Genomic DNA, 18,212 nt, shown 5'->3' with positions numbered 1-18,212 from the left:
GACTCAGACCTTCATAATGTGCAGTAAGTCTGTCCTAAAGAATATCACTACTTGAACAGCATTTTTATATGAAATTTGTTGCCAAGATTTACAAATAAAAACAAAACACATTTAAATGTTTTTAATTCAGTTCTATTTTAATTGTATAGCACTTTTAACTATGGGCATTTTTCCAAAGAACCAATCTTTAGCTGCAGTTTCAGTGAGCTTATGAACAGATTCCTTCTCTTATCCGATATTAAAATACATTAACACAATTTATGTTAATGCATGTTCAGTTATCTTTGTGGTGGAAGTAAAAAGAAGGAACCCCCTTTATTATCTCGTACATGTTAAAGACAATCTACCAGCTCTAGGGTAAAAAAACCCCAAATGAATACAAGATACATCATTTATGACTCTTCCCAAAGTCTTCACACTCGTATGCAATTGAAGGTTCCAAGTTATGTTATTTCAAAATTGCAGTCAACTTAAAAACACGTACACTATTTTGGTAATCATGTCAATCAGTATGTTAAAATAAATGTTGTGGTTTGATCCAGTTCCTAATTTTTCTCCCCTTCACCAGGAAACAATTTAAAAACACAAGCACCATTGGGTGAAAAAGGCCCGACTATGGCTTATCATACAATTAGCAGAAGTATCTCCTACACACCTCTTTATACAAACCATTCATAGATTACATATTTTGTAAACCCACATAGTATATTACTGTCTAACACAAAGTGTGTGGTTTTTTTTAATAATTACAATAGTTATGATGTATTCTTTTTTTTTTTGGTCTTTTTGATCTCCATGTTAGATGTCAATCTCTGTACAAGCTAGTTATCAGCCTATTTTCTCATCGTTTACCAATAGTTTCCCTTAAAGTGCATTTCCTCTTTCTTTAGAAATCATTCTCAATCGGTTTTGCATTAACATTTACTCACATTAACATTTACACTCTATACTCTTAAAACAAAACATCATTTTGCAGGGGACACAAACACATGACATGCTATCTTTGCCAAAAGTGATTTCTTTTCCTGTTTCACACATTTCTTCACAATATTAATTTGTAAAATTTATGTCATTTTAAGCCTGTCGTCAACTGTCAAAAACACAAGCACGCGCACAATACTTACATTATTAAAAAATAATATCTTCACACCTTCGGATTTTCCTAAGGGGTAAAATTCAAGTGAAATTACTTTCACTTTTCGTGTTGTCTAAATGTAACATCTGTTGCAATGTATACAGTGAACTCAACCCCTAACTCTAGTGCTTTAGTTCTCAGGGTTAATTTCTATAATTATAATCCTATTTATACCTGTCGTCTTGTGTGTTTGCTGAGTTCTTTTTTATCCTTGTCTGTATCCGGCGTTTGTATCCTTTTTTGGTTTCTTACTCTTCACGTTTTACATAAATATCGCCGTTTTGTTGATATCAATGCATTTGGGTCTGATTTTCTTTCCGAGGAGGTGCCCGTTTCTGACAGTAGTACTCTATAGTCTACTCATGTTTGGATTGAGCATGTACTCAAAATGTATGTTCTCTTTTCATGGTTTGTTATTCACCAATACACTGTAGCTATGTGTGTTTAACATGTTTGGTGTATGAATCCTGGAACATTGCTTAATTCATATAATTTAAAATGAACAGGGCTTTGGATTTTGTGCAATCTTTAAAGGCTGATACAATCTTAACGTTGACTTGAATGTCTGGCTACCATTGAATTTTGGGACAAACTTAATAGAAGGAGGTCAATGCCCTGACATCATTTCTTCAAAATCACCCCTTGTTTAAAAGCTTCATTTTCTATTTTATCTCACCTTCTCCATTATTGCAATGATGTTAATGTGGTATCTGCCATTTGGTAGAGAGCTACTGTAAATCTTTTGGGTGTTTTTACAATTGCCACCAGATGGCATTATGATAACAGGAAACATCTTTACATTTGCTTTTTAGGTTTGATCATCTACATTGGAAACATATGATCATACAAAGCTAACACATACTGTAGTCACAATGACATATGCAAGAAGGGTGACCTAATATAAAAGTATACTATAATAGTTTGTTCCATACCGTAAAACACTATATAGCACACTAAAATATCTGTATTTCTTAAATAAAGAACAGTCATTGTGCCACACAACTGCACCCCACCCCTTCCTGCCTCCACAACCCAAAGTTTTACAACATTGCTTTTTGTCACTTCCTCAAAGGATCTTCCCCAAACTGGTGATAGAAAAAAATACCACGATGTATGGGATGTCAAAACAATGAAGTGTTTTCCTCAAGGATTTTCCTTAATTATTTAAATACTGACAAGACTAATTATAAGAGTGAGCAGTTGAGCCATTGGTAGGTATAAAGCTCATATTCTTTTTAAGAAGGAAGCTTTGATTCTGAAGCATCGTTAGTTATACAGAGGATTCTAAAGTTAGCTTAGGAAGCATTGGACCTCTCAGTTTCACAAGCGTTTATTTTGTGTCTCTCTTCTGGGTGTGGCTGTAACACAGAAATTTCACAGCACCAAGCACACACATTTATACAACATATTCATTCCTAGGCGCAATATAAAGTAGCCAATCAACCAATAGATATATTTTGCGAAGTGGATGGATGGAGACCCACAAGGAAAGGAAAAGAACATAGGAATCTCCACACAGACAGTAACAGTTTCATACACAGACACACAAATATATACATGTATTCTGTCGTTCTATATGACAGACTTTGATAACATGGCTTTCTCTCTATATACATGTATTCTGTCGTTCTATATGACAGACTTTGATAACATGGTATTACTAATGACACCTTTTGTGAAACAAATATTAAGGTGTTGTGAAAGTCGTCATGAGTCATCTCCTGAGTCATCTCCTTTGTCATTAACAATGATAAAGTGACAACCTATTTCCTGTGCTAAGTACTGGTAAGTGTATTTTTTATGATAATACATACTTAATGAAAACTATCATAGACACTTTGCTAGCAGCTTATCCTCAGGATACCAATACAGACCCATTATGTACATGCGCTTGGCTTTATTATTAACATAAACATTGATTTAGCTGTAATGATAAGTTTATATAACTGTTCCTGTCCTATACTTAAAGCTTTATAGTTGTACTGGTGGAGCTTTAGGTGAGACTGCTCAACATAGTTATTTTGTTTTATATGTTTGGCTGATTATGATGTCTTTATGAATGTTAGGTGTACAGGTGTTCCTATTGAAGTGGACAGTGAGTGTATTAACATACTTGAAAAATCATAATTTTCTCAATTGCACAGAGTTGTGTTTTTCCTTAAATATTTTTAATTAAACAGCACATCACTTTCACAGTTATACACTGCACATTTTGACTAATCCCATGTACATTTAAAGCTGCTGAAGGCAAAATCAACAGGAAAACTGCATTACCGTAAATCATAAGCAAGTGATCTTTCCTACGAAATTTTCACTATATTGCAAAGATCCGTCCTGCAGCACACGCAACTGGCCATTTGTTAGATTTCTGCAATTGCAAACATTGAGCATGTGTTAAGAATTTCTTTCCAACAAATGATTTATGAAAACTCCAAGATCCATTCAAGTTTTAGTTTGAACCAGTTTCAGACAATGATTGTTAGTTCCTCAGGAGCTCAAGGGTTGCACAATTATAAACTTGTAGTTGTAGAAATGACACTATTTACATTTACATTATTTACTATCCAGTAAGGAGGGTGGGTTCATTTCTGAGCCTGGGTCCTCTCAAGGTTTCTTCCTCATTTCGCCTCAGGGAGTTTTTCCTTTCCACCGTCACCTCTGGCTTGCTCATTAGGGATAGGGAGAGATGTTAGAGATATATTTTAAACTTTAAATTTATTTTTTATGTTTATTTTTACTTAATTATTATTTTTTTCTATACTTCTGTAACTTTCCTAATTATTTACAGACTTAGATTTTTATGATGCTTAACATTACTAAAAAAATATTCCTAGCTCAGTTACTAGGAGGAACTGGATTAGCATTGGGTCTAGCATAGCCCAGCTGTAATGCTAATATTTTGAGAAAAGGAAGTGAAATTCATGTATTCCAATAAAACTATCAAATACTGTATATTTTAGATTTTTTTCCATTAATATATTGCCATAACATCGGCCTGATGAATTATGTATACTGATATTTATGCTCTGTGTTCCATTGGTTTGCTGGACTACAGACTTGACATACTAATGTAGCAGTTAGATCATGTGTGAGTGTTGGCTTCTGTTTTCACTCTTGGCATTCTGAGTGTTTGACTTTTTGTTCACGATGCAGGCAGGTCCTGAGCAGCAGCTCTTGCTCAAAAGGGATGCGGTTACACTTCCAAGTGGAGGTAAATTCATTCCCCCAGGGGGGAGATCAAGGATGCAGAAGTGTGACAAGCCTTAGCTGAGATGCTCAGAAAGGCATGGAGAAGGCTTGGAAAATCCTGTGGGTAATGAAGTGCTGTCAGTGGGATACCTGAGCTATTCCACTGATTCTATAAGAGGCTAAAAATCCTGCAAATGCAGCATCCTTCAGCAAAACTCTCTTTCTCTTTGCTTAGCCTTCATTACTTATTTTCTCCATTCTTTTTCCCTGTCCCTCTTTTTCATTTTCCTCATTTCTTTATATAGAGAGTTTTGCTGCAGTGTGTGTGTGTGTGTGTGTGTGTGTGTGTGTGTGTGTGTGTGTGTGTGTGTGTGTGTGTGTGTGTGTGTGTGTGTGTGTGAGTGAACAGAGCATGCTGCAGGCCTGCAGTAGGAGAGCTCAGCAGTATGAGAACGAGGGACAGTGCTATTAATAGCAAGCACTGTATAAATAGCCCATGCGTTAAGCAAATGGTCTAGCTGTAGATGGATTGCGACTCTGCAGCTTGTGCATTGGAGGAATAATTGAATACAGGAGGTTTACTTGTTATATTGTAATGTTGTTAAAATGTAGTGTTGATCTGACAGCAGTGTATTCATCCGTGTACTCTTTTCTACCAACGTTTGTAACTAATTTACCCTTTATGTAAATAATCTGATGTGAAAGGTTGCAGTCTAATGAAACACTGAAGTGATTTATATTGATATATCATCTACTAAACACAATTCATTTTGGTTCTTACTCATTAATACTAATTCAGAGTTTGTGTTTTGCTGTTTGTGTGCTTGTTTGTGCTGATATTTGTGAAGATTTTTTTCCTTCTCGCTGGTTGTTCTGGATAATGCCTGCATCTCACTGTGCTTAATACAGATGGTGGTTGTTGCCTGTAGCTACTAAACATGATAAAAATAGCAATAGTTTCACACACAGACACTCAAATACACACAAATATGCTGCCTTTCTTTATGCAAATATTCTGTCTTTTTATATGACAATCCTTAATAATATAGCTTTACTAGTGACACTTTATGTGAAACAAATGTTAAAGTGTTATGAAAGATGTCATCATGAGTCATCATGACAGTTTATCTCTTGTGATAGAAGAGAGCTGTGTTGTCATTAACAATGATAGTGTGCAAGTCTATTTCATAGGCTAATTACTGATATGTGTATTCCTTATGATAATACATACTTAATGAAAACTACTTTACGACACTTTGCTAGCAGTTTATCTGCAGGATACCTATACAGGCTTTTTATAAGCATTACATAAATTTTGTATAAAACAATGATGGGAAATTTCTGTAAAGTTGAAGTCAAATTTCTGAGGTGAAATTTGAGTTTTTTTGTGACTTGGACTTCATGTGGAACAAAGATGAGTGAGAGACATACAGCAGTTAATGTTCAATAAGACTTAACCTTTTATGAGGTTCTGTGTGTCGAGTGATGTCTCTGGGTTCAAAGCACAAAGTAAGATTTGTAATAATGTCATTCATAAAACAACACAACATGTTAGCTGATAAATTCTCAGCAAAACTTGACATGTGAGGTAAGATGTCATACGACTTGTTGTTTACATGCCCCTTTTATGGTGACACAGGACAGCATTGTCAGCATGAGTCAGTGTAATGATGCAGTACAATACAATTGCACCTGACAGCTCATGAAAGAATGACATTTGCCATGATATATTTATGACATAACAATGTGTCTTATGATACAGAGTTCAACCACAATCACCCGTTAATATGTATCATACATTCTAATCCAGGGGTCCAATCTTATCTAGACAGGGCCGGTGTGGGTGCAGGTTTTCATTCCAATCAAGCAGGAGCCACAACTGATTGTTTAATCATTTGATTTTGGCTTTCAGTAGTCACAGCTGTGGCTTCTGCTGGGTTGAAATGAAAACATGACCCACACTAGTATTTCCAGATTATGCTGTACCCCCCTGATCTAATCCATTGGTATGGCTGGTTTACTGTAAATCTGGTGGAATTTTTGCAGCTAGATGTATTTACTCTAGATTTATAACATTAATTCATTAATTCATGTTTATATGTCTTCTTAAGGTTCAGTATCATAATTCAGATGCAGATGCCTCTTAGCTGTCTGGGGAAGAATAAATCCAGTTCTAATTATCCAGAAAGATGATACAGTCCATTTAGCAGGCTGATCATTTGGTTGTAATACTTAGCATAAAATGCTACTTTAGCCCCTGTTTGCCTCAATCATTGATCAGGACACACTTGTAAGTGTTCATCAATACACACGTTTGCTGTCTGACCTGATGATTGGTGTCCGACAGTGCAGAGGAACTGAGGCCAATTCACTCAGCTTCTGCGACAGAGATTTTTCATTAAAGCTGATGTGCTTTAAATGAGCTGGGATGCTTTTTGTCATGTCATGCCCGTGCTACAGAATGCCCAGTGGTGCATTCAAAATGTCTTAAGAGGACAGAGGAGCAATTGTCAGCTTCAAAATTTGAATGTTTATCCAGACTGAAAGTATCCCTATCATAACACTAATTATGAATTGATTATCAGGAAGTCAACAAATTAGCGCTACATGCAACAACATTACCTTAATTTTACTGACAGTGACAGTGCTAATAGCAGTGAATGCTATTGCCTATTTTTTTGGAGTTTGCTGTTAAGAATATACTGTATTGAACTACAAAAATGCAGATAGAGCTGCAATGTATCTTCACAGTTATCAGAATATCCGCTAAACATTAATAGAATCGCAAAACATTCATTAAAGTAAAATAAATGACCATTATATGAAGTATGACATTGTAATACTCCATAGTTCAGAAAATTTCTGTCTATGTTTTGCCCCAGAATCATTCAGTTAGATGTTAGGAACAAAGTGTATCGACTTGATTGTTTTGGATTGTACTGGAACCTAAATGCCAAGCCGGAAAAATAAAATATGGTTTTAGTGTCCTGATCATTTGTTCCTAATGACAGCTGTCTAAGGAACCATTTTTCATGTGACTGTGGTTTTGAATACTGTAAAAGTGGAACATATGATTATACAGTATGCCGGGGTGACCAAGAGTCTTGGCACTTACTAAACCCCTGAAATATAATTGTTTATTGACTACCGGTGTAATTTATTGCTCTTTAAAATTGATAATTCGGTTTGTCATCTAAGCCATTAACTGTTAGATTTATATTGCTGTTTTGAGACTGACAGTCTATTTACTTCATGGTAGACGGAAGCTCACAGTTCAACCATGTCCACATTGTACTCTTTTCCTGGAATTATTTTACCTCAGATAGGAGGAATGAGGCTTTTAGTGTGAAATAAAATGTAAGTCTCTCTGGATAAGGGCGTCTGCTAAATGCTGGAAATGTAGTGTTTTGCTCCACAGTGCACAATAAATGCTCTACACCTCATAACCAACCATCTCCTGAATGTTTTTCCATTTTAATGGACTATGCCAAACTTTATCTTGGAAGAACATTTTGCATAGTTGGAGCAACAGAGATCATCTCAGCCGACCATTACATGGATGTAGTTGTGTGTGTCGGTACAAAACAAAGTCTGAAAACCAGTATCCATTCAATCTTACTGTAACCAAACTTTATGCCTTATTTTCCTTCTTTGTTTCTGCATTGTGAATATATCAGATCTGTGTATAATCAAGAAATGAGAATGTATTTATAAGTACAGTACACATTCAGTCTATTTAGTCAGATTTTTAATGACAATTTAGCATTAGCCAAATGATGCATGTAATCTTACACTAGAATCAAAGGTGTACATTTATTTATTGGCAAAATCAGTCCAACAGTCCAATAATAGATGTTTTTTTTTTTTTTTAAGTGTTCAAAGTGACAAGTTTTATTTGTACTTGACTTGACTTCACACCTCTCCATTTTAATATGCATTATTTGTGCATCTATAAAACTTGTAAACTTAGAAATTTATATTCCACCATGATGATTTTCTAAGGGCTATTTCTTAGATGACATATTTTCCTTAGAGTGCATATGTAGGTATGTTATTAATGAGAATAGAGCTCTCAGATTACATTAAGGTGCACTGAATGATTGACCTTTCTGTATGAGAGATAAAATATATTATTTTATAGTTAGTAGTCTAAAGCCAAGACAACAATACTATATAATAAGTCAGCCAACTTAGTCGCATCCTTGTTTTTTAGGGGGATTTTAATAAACTGGTCAGGACAGCCAGCACCATCACAGGATCTCTCTCTCTCTCTCTCTCTCTCTCTCTCTCTCTCTCTCTCTCTCTCTCTCTCTCTCTCTCTCTCCAATGCGCACACACACACACACACACACGCACGCATGCACGCACGCACGCACGCACGCACACACACACACACAAACACACACACACACACACACACACACACACACACACACACACACACACACACACACACACACACACACACACACACACACACACACACATCTATGAAAGAGTCATCAAAACACTTGCTATGCACAGACTCCTCCCCACACAGGCAGTAAAACAAGCTCAAGATCGATCTAGGCCACTGAAGCTTTGAGGCAGCGAAGCTACCTTCTGTAACACATTTATGCATTTTTCTTCAAACCAACTGCTTCATTTTTGCACACATTTACACCCTAAGACATCTTGCAGTTTTTTTTTACGGTGTCTTGTTTGTGCAATGCCATTGTTGCACTATATGTGTATTTCTTCAGACACTGATTCTGTATAATGTTGGGGTCACTATCCTATATGTTGGGGAACATAATATTCCTTTTGGGATCATAGACACAAATTCTGAATATTTCCCTCCACCCCAAGATTTATTTTTTCAGAATTTCGTGAAAGTAACAAAGTGTCTAAACAGTGGTATAAACCACTATATAAGTTTTCATAGGATGTAGACATGTGGGTGATAGAGAGTGGTAAAGAGATCAGAGATGTGGCGGAAGGTTATAGATGGTGAGAGAGATAACAATGACAGGACACACAGTGAGATATTAAACATCAGCGCATTGCTGCCACCCGCAGCAGGAAACTGTCAAAGCAATCTACTACTGAAATGGAAACTGGGATGGGGCATTTCAAGAAACGGATACCCACTATCATGGATAAGCTCCTCTGACTGAGCAGCTAAACTGGGTCAGCAGAGCTTGACTTAGTTATATCGACATGAGAAAATGAGCAGAATAGACTCTGGAAACACTTTGCATTTTTCTAGGACCGGGTCATACCATAAAGCAGTCAGACTGGTCAGAGATCTATCCTCCCAGAAATCCCATTTACCTCTAAATTTTTTGATCCCAGGTATGTGGTTGAGTGTAAGAAATCAGGTCCTTTCTTCTATTCTGTTTTATACTAAAATTGTGTGCATGCTACTGCCCAGGAGATAAACTCCTATCAGGGAGGGTTAATTGGATTAATTCAATTAATGATAGTGGGATTCACTCTATATGCAGCATTCCTTTTGACACTAAAGGAAATTTTTACCTTGGAGTAACATGAGGGGGTTTGGTCTCATTTAAAAAAAAAAAAAAAACAGTTCAAAGTACAATCTCTAACTAAAGCCTAGCATCAATAGGTTTCCTGCCTGGACTCTTTTCAATGTGGGATGCAACTATGAGTATATTATTTGGAATGAACAGAGATTGTGTTGATTCATCCTTAGTAACTGCCTTGTCAGGGTCATGGTGGTTTAAAATAGGCTACTATTTTGTTTATATTTTGGGAAATTGAACTAAATTAATCAATTAGGAAATACTAAGCTTGTTCAAATAAAAATAAAATATTGGAACATGACCAAAAAGCATCCCAGTATGTCTTATTTGAGACTAACTATGAACTGCAAGGTCTTTTGAGTAGCTAAGATAAAGGAATCGGCAGTTACAGTCCATGAACTGGTAATTTTCAGTCTGTATCGACAGTGCTTGCACTTGCAGAGTTTCTATAGACATAGTATTAGTGTTAATTAAAATGTATATTAATACAGTATTAGTGCTCATTTAATTGTTTTGGGTTTAAATCTGTATTCAGATATAGATATAAATACGTTGCACACTAAACAGAAACAAGACACATGCAGCTTTGGGAATTTACTGGTTTTATGTTGCTGATTTTAAGACATATTTTCACAGTCATCTCATTTTCTGTGAAAAGTTCACAGTCAGGTCACAGTGCCTGTGGTTATTACTGATTAGCATATTGGGATGTTTCAGAGTTCACATCACTCTGCAGGTTAAGTACAGAGTATCTAGAGTAACCAACACATTCTAGGCTAGACCATGGAAACTTTTTCTGTTTCGGTAGACTGTGGGAGTGTAAAAGTAGAGCAACATGAATATTGGATGAACATCAGATTATATTGCTAATCAGTGAAGAAAATTATTATTTAACAATCCAAGAGGTAACTATTCTCACACAGATAAATCAGAAATCACTGCATATTTTTGGTTACTTTATAAAAAAAATCAGGTTTTATTATTAGCTAGATTTTGCATCCACAATACTAGGCCCCCATGACACATGTTAGGAGACCATACAAAGTAATGGACCTAATGAGATAGATTTTTTTTTTCAAAAGTATGAATAAGACAAAATTGTTGATTTTATACAGACACTCTGGGCCCATTGCCACAGGATTTTAATATATTTGAAGTGGGAAATCGGTTTTAAAACTTTGCATGCTGGTAATTTGATTGCTTCCTGCATCAAGTTTCGTGTGAACAGGAAAAAGATGGTACGTTCAGCATCAGTAACTTTCACATACAGTAATTAGAGCACTATGTTCAGTTCTACTAAGGTTGCTTATTTCCGCAATCTATACCATGTATATCTATACCAAATGTATAAACCAGATCAAAATGTATTGTATATACACAGAAATGCAAAGTGAAAGTCTAAAAGACAAAATCAGATAACAACGCAAAAATAATACACCAGAAATATCATGACAAACACAGGAACTCAAGCCCAGCCCAACAGGGATTTATATAACATACTGTATAATCAGGCACTACTCCGTCCAGGGTGTATCCTGCCTCGATGCCCAATGATGCCTGAGATAGGCACAGGCTCCCCGTGACCCGAGGTAGTTCGGATAAGCAGTAGAAAATGAGTGAGTGAGAGTAATCAGGCACTAACTCTTGCTATAATAAAGAACTGATAAGGACAGGGTCCTCTGCTATGAGGTTTTACTTTGTTTATGGGTGTGACATAATGCTTCTATATATGGCTAGTATACAACCTGCACACACTTTTGTTAAGCTTTCCAAATTTAAAAACCTCATTTAATTCATGAGGTTCACGTCGTCCTTTTTGTTGTTCGTTGAATATTTTCCTACTGTACTTCCTACTCTACAGAAACTTTTCAGGGAAGCATTTAACATAATTACTCAGGTAATTTAGATATAAAATAACAAATCAACAAATTAACAAACTGGTTTGAAACAGCAACAAGTTATCTAACACTGACTTTAAAAAAAATCTTGAGAAAGTTATTAGCAAGCTAATAAATATTAATGAATATTGGGAGTTCACTGTATGAATATTAATGACTAGTCTAGGGTGTACTCCATCCAGGGTGTATCCTGCCTTGATGCCCGATGACGCCTGAGATAGGCACAGGCTCCCCGTGACCCGAGGTAGTTCGGATAAAGCGGTAGAAAATGAGTGAGTGAGTGAGAGTGAGAGTCTAGGGTGTCACAGAAAATCTGTAAGTGGGAAAGGCAAGAAAAACAACACTCAACAAAAAAACACTCTACAACGATTAAAAATATATAAACGTGATTTTCAGAGTATAAATGAAAATGTAGATGTATCGGTAGATCTAGATATGCTTGAATAATGCATATACGGTTGATTATGACAATATGATGACAATATGAGATTGAGATTAATGAGATTATGAGAATACGACACAGACGCTGTAATGCGTGCATGTTGTCTAGTAGCTGTGAACTGTGAGGTGTTTTTGCAGATTCAGCAATGTGGATTCGTTCGCCATGTGTGCCATCAAGCACGCTGGTACAGACTCAACTGCTTTCTTTCAACTGCTACTGGCTGGATTGTGTTGCGCCATGTGTTTAATCACATTTATCTAAGCACATCTGTGCATTTCTTTTTTTGCCAGTTAAACCTTGTATTTCCTGGGTGCTTACAAGGATGGCTTATCTTTTATCTCCACGCAGGGATTTGAAATCCTGGTTGTAGAACACACTCAGGACAAAACTATAAAAGCTATATGGAATAAAAATAAGCTAAATATATGATTATAATAAAATAAAATTTAACTGTACAAGCAAGAAGGGAAAAAATATTTACAAATATATAGTATGTGAACATGGGTACAGTATGACTATTATGAGTAAAATGCAGGGGTGTGCAATTATGTGCAATTTTAGTACAAATGCAAAAAAAAAAACCAACAACAACTGATGAGGCAGTGGGTGTTGTACAGACTTCTCCAAAAAAAGTCCAAATTCTAAGTATAAAAATGCATATTTAGCCATTTTAGCTTAAATGAATTGACAGTCTTATGCATGAGTACCCACTTCTGTAGTTTCTTACAACGTTATTGTGCTGTGATTGATGGATGTAAGGTGATCCAGTTCTGTGAAAGCACCCCGCACGTCCAATTTTATTGAATAATAGATGCCCTTTAATAATGAATTATAAGCTTTACATAGACATTTGCAGAGGTATATGGCCTACAAGACGCTCTCATGCTGCTTTGTCCAAGCACCATAGAAGTTAGGAAACTTGGCTCATGATCAAAATGGCACAGGTTTGAGATCAGCAGTTAGCATGCAGCTTCAGTTCTGAAACCCAACAACAAAATAATGAGAAAAATTGCTTTATGTGCATTTATAAATCATTAGAAAATGAGCTGTGAAGATGAAAAATAACAGACTGCTTGCCAAAAATGTAATAGCTATTTAAAACAGTTGGTCTAAGTCTAGTTACAATTGTCATTAGCTATGTAAACTTTTCTGCAGCCAGAAGCCCTTCACTGACTGACCTCTTTAATTAGAGAGTGTTCTGACAGATACCTCTGTGGGATACAATAGTAGCTGCTCTTAACCCCTGTAAAGTCTTCTTTTAACCTCTGCTCCACTGAGGAGAAGGACCCATTCCTTTCTTAACAGCCTGTCAGTGACAGCAAAAAAAAAAAAAAAAAAAAAGAATAAGACACACAAACACTAGATGAGTAGCTACAGGCAGAGAATGACAGCTGTACAGAAATAGAAAGCTACAGTATTGCTTTGCCTGCTTGCCCTTACTGGCCATAACGTAAAGCTCTGAGCGGTGTGTGAAGAAGATGTCTGATCAGAGTAAACACTGCCTGGGAGCTAGATCAGGTTGCATACAGTAGTCTGTGATAACAGTTGTCTCCAGATTCTCTCTTATGGTGGAAGAACTACAGCCTGATCTGTTGTTTGTGTGGCTGTGGCTTTATCATTGTGGTTGATAAAGAGTGGCTTATGAGCTCCTGAATGTAGCATAATACGTCAAAATGAGACGGCTATAGAGTCTGGTTATTTGGATTGTCTTGTTTTCTTGGTGTTGTAATATGCAAATGATAACCAAGTATATGAAATCAAAGGGACTGAAACAAATGTTACAGACCAGTCTACACAATAAGGTGCATGCATTCATTTGTACAGCATTAAGCTTTGCTGAACAATTCTCACTGTACTAAAGTGATCTCATGAGAAATTTACAATTTTCTAGGTGGATGTGGTTAATGTGTGATTTAAGCCATCGACTCTGGCTTGCTCATTAGAGGTAAAATGTAAAATGCATAATTTCTATCCTGAATGCATATATTTCTGTAAAGCTGCGTTGTAACAATGGACATTGTAAAAGTGTTATACAAGTAAAATAAATTACATTTTTTTTATTAAATACAATGAACCCTTTCATGCATGAATACTTGAATTTAGATTCTATCTAAATATTATTTCAGTTTTAAAAGCAATCCATATTTCTTAAGTAAAGCAGGGCTTAAACATTAAACACAAAATAAATTATATATATATATATATATATATATATATATATATATATATATATATATATATATATATATTTGTCCACGACTTGTAACATTAAGGTCTAAAATGTAATGTTAAAAAACCCCACAAATTTGATATTTCTGAACGTAGAAAAATATTACGGATTATGGCTCTTGCACAACCTTTTATTTATGATTTTTTTATATAGAATATTAGTATACATTAAGACATATTATCTAAATAGCTACAGAAATTTACATTAATTTACAATAATGCTCTCAAGTGTATTTGGGTGATTAACATTATAGACTTTTCTAGAATATGTGAATAGACTGTCCATACGAGTGGATGACACTACACATGAAAATTTATAAGAAATCTGGGTGACTTTTCTTACAAATGAAAAGTTGTAAGAAAAGACTTAACATAAGGAAAACACATAGCACAACCACCAGAAAGTTATTTACTTATTGTACAAATTTCTGGCCACAAGCTACAGCAGTTTGCACATACATTAACTGACTGTTTTTTAATGCTGTGCTTTACTCGGTTTTTAGACTAACAATGGTCAATAAATTAAAAACTAGTTCATTGCATCATGTCTTGAAAGTTTCCATAACCAAAAGGTTATTTCCTTAAATTTGCCAACAGGCTTCAGATTTTCAATCAAGCAGCAATCCCTGTGAGTTCTTGTGAGACTGTAAGAAAATGTGTGAACTCTAAAACCATCCATAATCCTGACCTTTGTCATTTTTCATACACAATGTAATAGTGCCGTGAGACCATGTAGGCTACTTGTACAGTACATCAGAGAAATTATGCGCCCCTTGGTTCCAGCAAACTGTCAGTGAAACAAATAGAAGGGGACACATTCAGTAAGACATCAGAAATGACACGTGGAAATTCCCACAGTTCAAATAGAGACTTAGACTAAACACTGTATTATGCAGTCTCAGAAAATTAGTGTTGTTCTCCTGACTTTAATTCAGCAAAATTAATCTCTTAAAGCATGTATGTGTGAATGTAAAAGCACCTATTCCTTCAGACATTCTTACCCTGAACTTAAAGTGTCTCCTTTCTTGGAGGGCAACACAGGCACTGGTGTGCACATGGCTGCAGTGGCAGCAGTTCATGAAGGTCACAGATGAGCAGCTGGATGAGGCCTCTGTGAGGTGTGCTGTCTGCCGGAGCTCTTCACTCCTTGCACCGTACAGCGCAGCACATCCATTATTCAGATGCAGCAGCCCTTTTGCTGACAGCGCCGGGAAAAGGATTGCTCTGACTCCTCACCCAGACTATTAATTTGAAAGACCTCCGCAAGGGATTCCAGTTAGCCTTATTGAAATCTGTCGACATAAGTCAGTTCATTGCAGTCTCTGTGCTTAACCATTTCCTTTTACCCCCCGAAGAGCAATAAGTGGCTGTCCACACACTGATTGGATTCAGTGACCAGGTGTAGGCAAATCCCATGCAGAATTAAATTTGTTCTTTGTATTGATAAACTTGGTGTACTGAAAACAATAGTAATACTATTTAATCTCTGTGCAATATAGCTGAGGATAATTTGTCTTTATTTTTTGCCTTTTATTGTTTTTTTTTCTTCTTTGTTTGTTTAATATCCTCTTTACCTACAGTGGGAATGAAGGAATTTGCAGGCTTTATTGAACTGCTGTTCTGTAATCAGAATAAAATGCTGAAAGTGGTAAGAGGTTAATGCCTGTCATCTCATGCCCATATTATTACTAGAACAGGAACATCTACCTGATGTAAATCCTATTTAGATCATTTTTACTCCAACATTATAATTTATTATAAATAATCTATTTATTTCAAATGTTTATTTTTAAAAACATTACTTTGAAAATGAAGCTAACAACATGACAATTTTACTAATAGCACTTTAATTGGTTATGATTCTCATTCCCATCATACATTAGCAATATAAATAGCTGTAAAGCCTTTATACGAAGTCTTAGAGACAATAACATTGACTTGTGTTTCATTTTGAAACAGATCTCTCTCTCTCTCTCTCTCTCTCTCTCTCTCTCTGTTTCAGCTGGACACTGTGCACACTGTAGATGGTAATTCAACACTATATAAAGGTTTAATGGATAAATATTAATTCCTGTCTATAGGTGAAAACACTGTAGACATAATCAAACACATACAGCATGTAAACATCACAGTTCAAGTAACTCTTCACTGTTATATTTAATATTAACTGTCATGTTAATTCAGTCTTAGTCTGTGTATCTGAAGCCATGTTCGAAACGTAATAAAAGTGTCTGTTTAAGCTTTCACTCAGTATACTACATGGCTCTAAGATGTAGGGAATAACATAACATAACATAACATAACATAACATAACATAACATAACATAACATAACATAACATAACATAACATAAATGGAATAACTGGGTACACATGAATTAAAATATACTGACAATGGAATAACAAAATCATACCATCAATAATTTGTGATTTCAGTCACAAATGCTAACAAATATAAGGTTTTGTACCAGTAAATGTTTGAATACACAAAGTCAAAACCAACAATAAACAAAGCTAAAGTGAAGGAGATGGCAAAGTGCTTAAGCAGCTACCTTGACTAGTGAAAGCTAAAAAGTTAACAAGGCTCGGGTGTACAGTATGGCCCAATCACATCAAATGAACATCAAGGAGAAAACAAAAAAACAGACAAAACACACAGCACAACGCTAAATGGGTCTCAACATACTTCATGTACTGTAAGGGTTTAATGATTGACAAAATCTTGTCACTTCAGTGATACCTCAAAATTGATCTGCTAATTGAGATGCTAAGCCCTTTCCCTAATTATTAAAACTCACAAGGCTGACATGGTCTCAATAGCACATAGAATTTGTTTTCACTGAATTTACATTAACTTTGCAGGCAACAGAGCAGCCACAATTATAAACTGCTTATATAACTATTTTTCAGTAAAGTCATGACCTGAGGATGCTCAGTACTGTAGATGTTACAGGGTTGCCAGATCCCAGAAGAAAATAACCTGTCAGCCAAAAACGTCAATCACAAATCTGAAGATATCATGTGCACAGACACACCAAAAATGTATTCCAAATAAAGTGGACTGTGTCAAATAAATAATTTTGCTTAGTAATTACTATATAATGATGTTTTTTTTAAAGGTCATCACAAACTTCTATATATAACTGCACCAGACATCAATTGGACGCAGTCTTTAGTTTGTTTGGTGACAGGTTACTGCCTACCAGTGGCTGTAGAAAAACAAGAAAATATGTTTATTGCAAAAAAAAAAAATCTGAATTGATTGTTTGTCATTGTTCTATTATTACTGGGATTTTAGGACCTGGTTATTTTAATTCCTGTCCTCATTAAAGTTATTCCTATGACAAGAATGGTTGACGGTAGAATTTTTCTTAAATAATGAACTGGCAAATTCTCTTTACCACAACTGCTTCTATTACTGTCTGTCACCCACCCAAAATGTGTGAGCATTCACACTAACAATTCACATTCAGCTGTGCCATCGTCCACATTTAAATATAAATACTTCTGGTAACTATTTTTTTCCCCATTATTATTTTATTTGTCTTTTTCCAACAGGATACAAATGATGCAAGATGTACGATTTAAGATTCTGTTTTTTGACATTTTAGCACAGTACGTAAAGATAAATGGGTTTTGGGTATTCACTGTTTAAAGTACTGTTGTTTTATATGCATAAAAATGGGACAAAATTGGAACAAAAATTACCATACGTAAGACAGAATTAAATTCAGTCATTAGTAGGCAAATTGCAAAAAAGAAAACAAAATCAGTAGAATCACAAGCACCTCATTG

At 35.5% G+C, this 18,212-nt stretch overlaps 1 long non-coding RNA gene across 2 annotated transcripts in view; it reads left to right on the top strand.

Annotated features, from left to right (window-relative positions):
• The first annotated feature begins 1,858 nt into the window (after positions 1 to 1,858).
• LOC113654120 overlaps positions 1,859 to 18,212 on the top strand; it is a 34,616-nt gene continuing 18,262 nt past the window's right edge. The window contains exons 1-2 of one of the 2 annotated variants that reach the window (XR_003443299.2): positions 1,859 to 2,346; positions 2,828 to 2,920. This is a non-coding gene — a long non-coding RNA (uncharacterized LOC113654120). Of the gene's footprint in view, positions 2,921 to 18,212 lie in introns of both variants that reach the window. The other variant, XR_007140970.1, reaches the window with a different exon arrangement.

The sequence above is a fragment of the Tachysurus fulvidraco genome, chromosome 6, assembly GCF_022655615.1.
Source record: "Tachysurus fulvidraco isolate hzauxx_2018 chromosome 6, HZAU_PFXX_2.0, whole genome shotgun sequence".
Taxonomy (NCBI): domain Eukaryota; kingdom Metazoa; phylum Chordata; class Actinopteri; order Siluriformes; family Bagridae; genus Tachysurus; species Tachysurus fulvidraco.
This window is presented reverse-complemented; position numbering and strand designations above follow the sequence as displayed.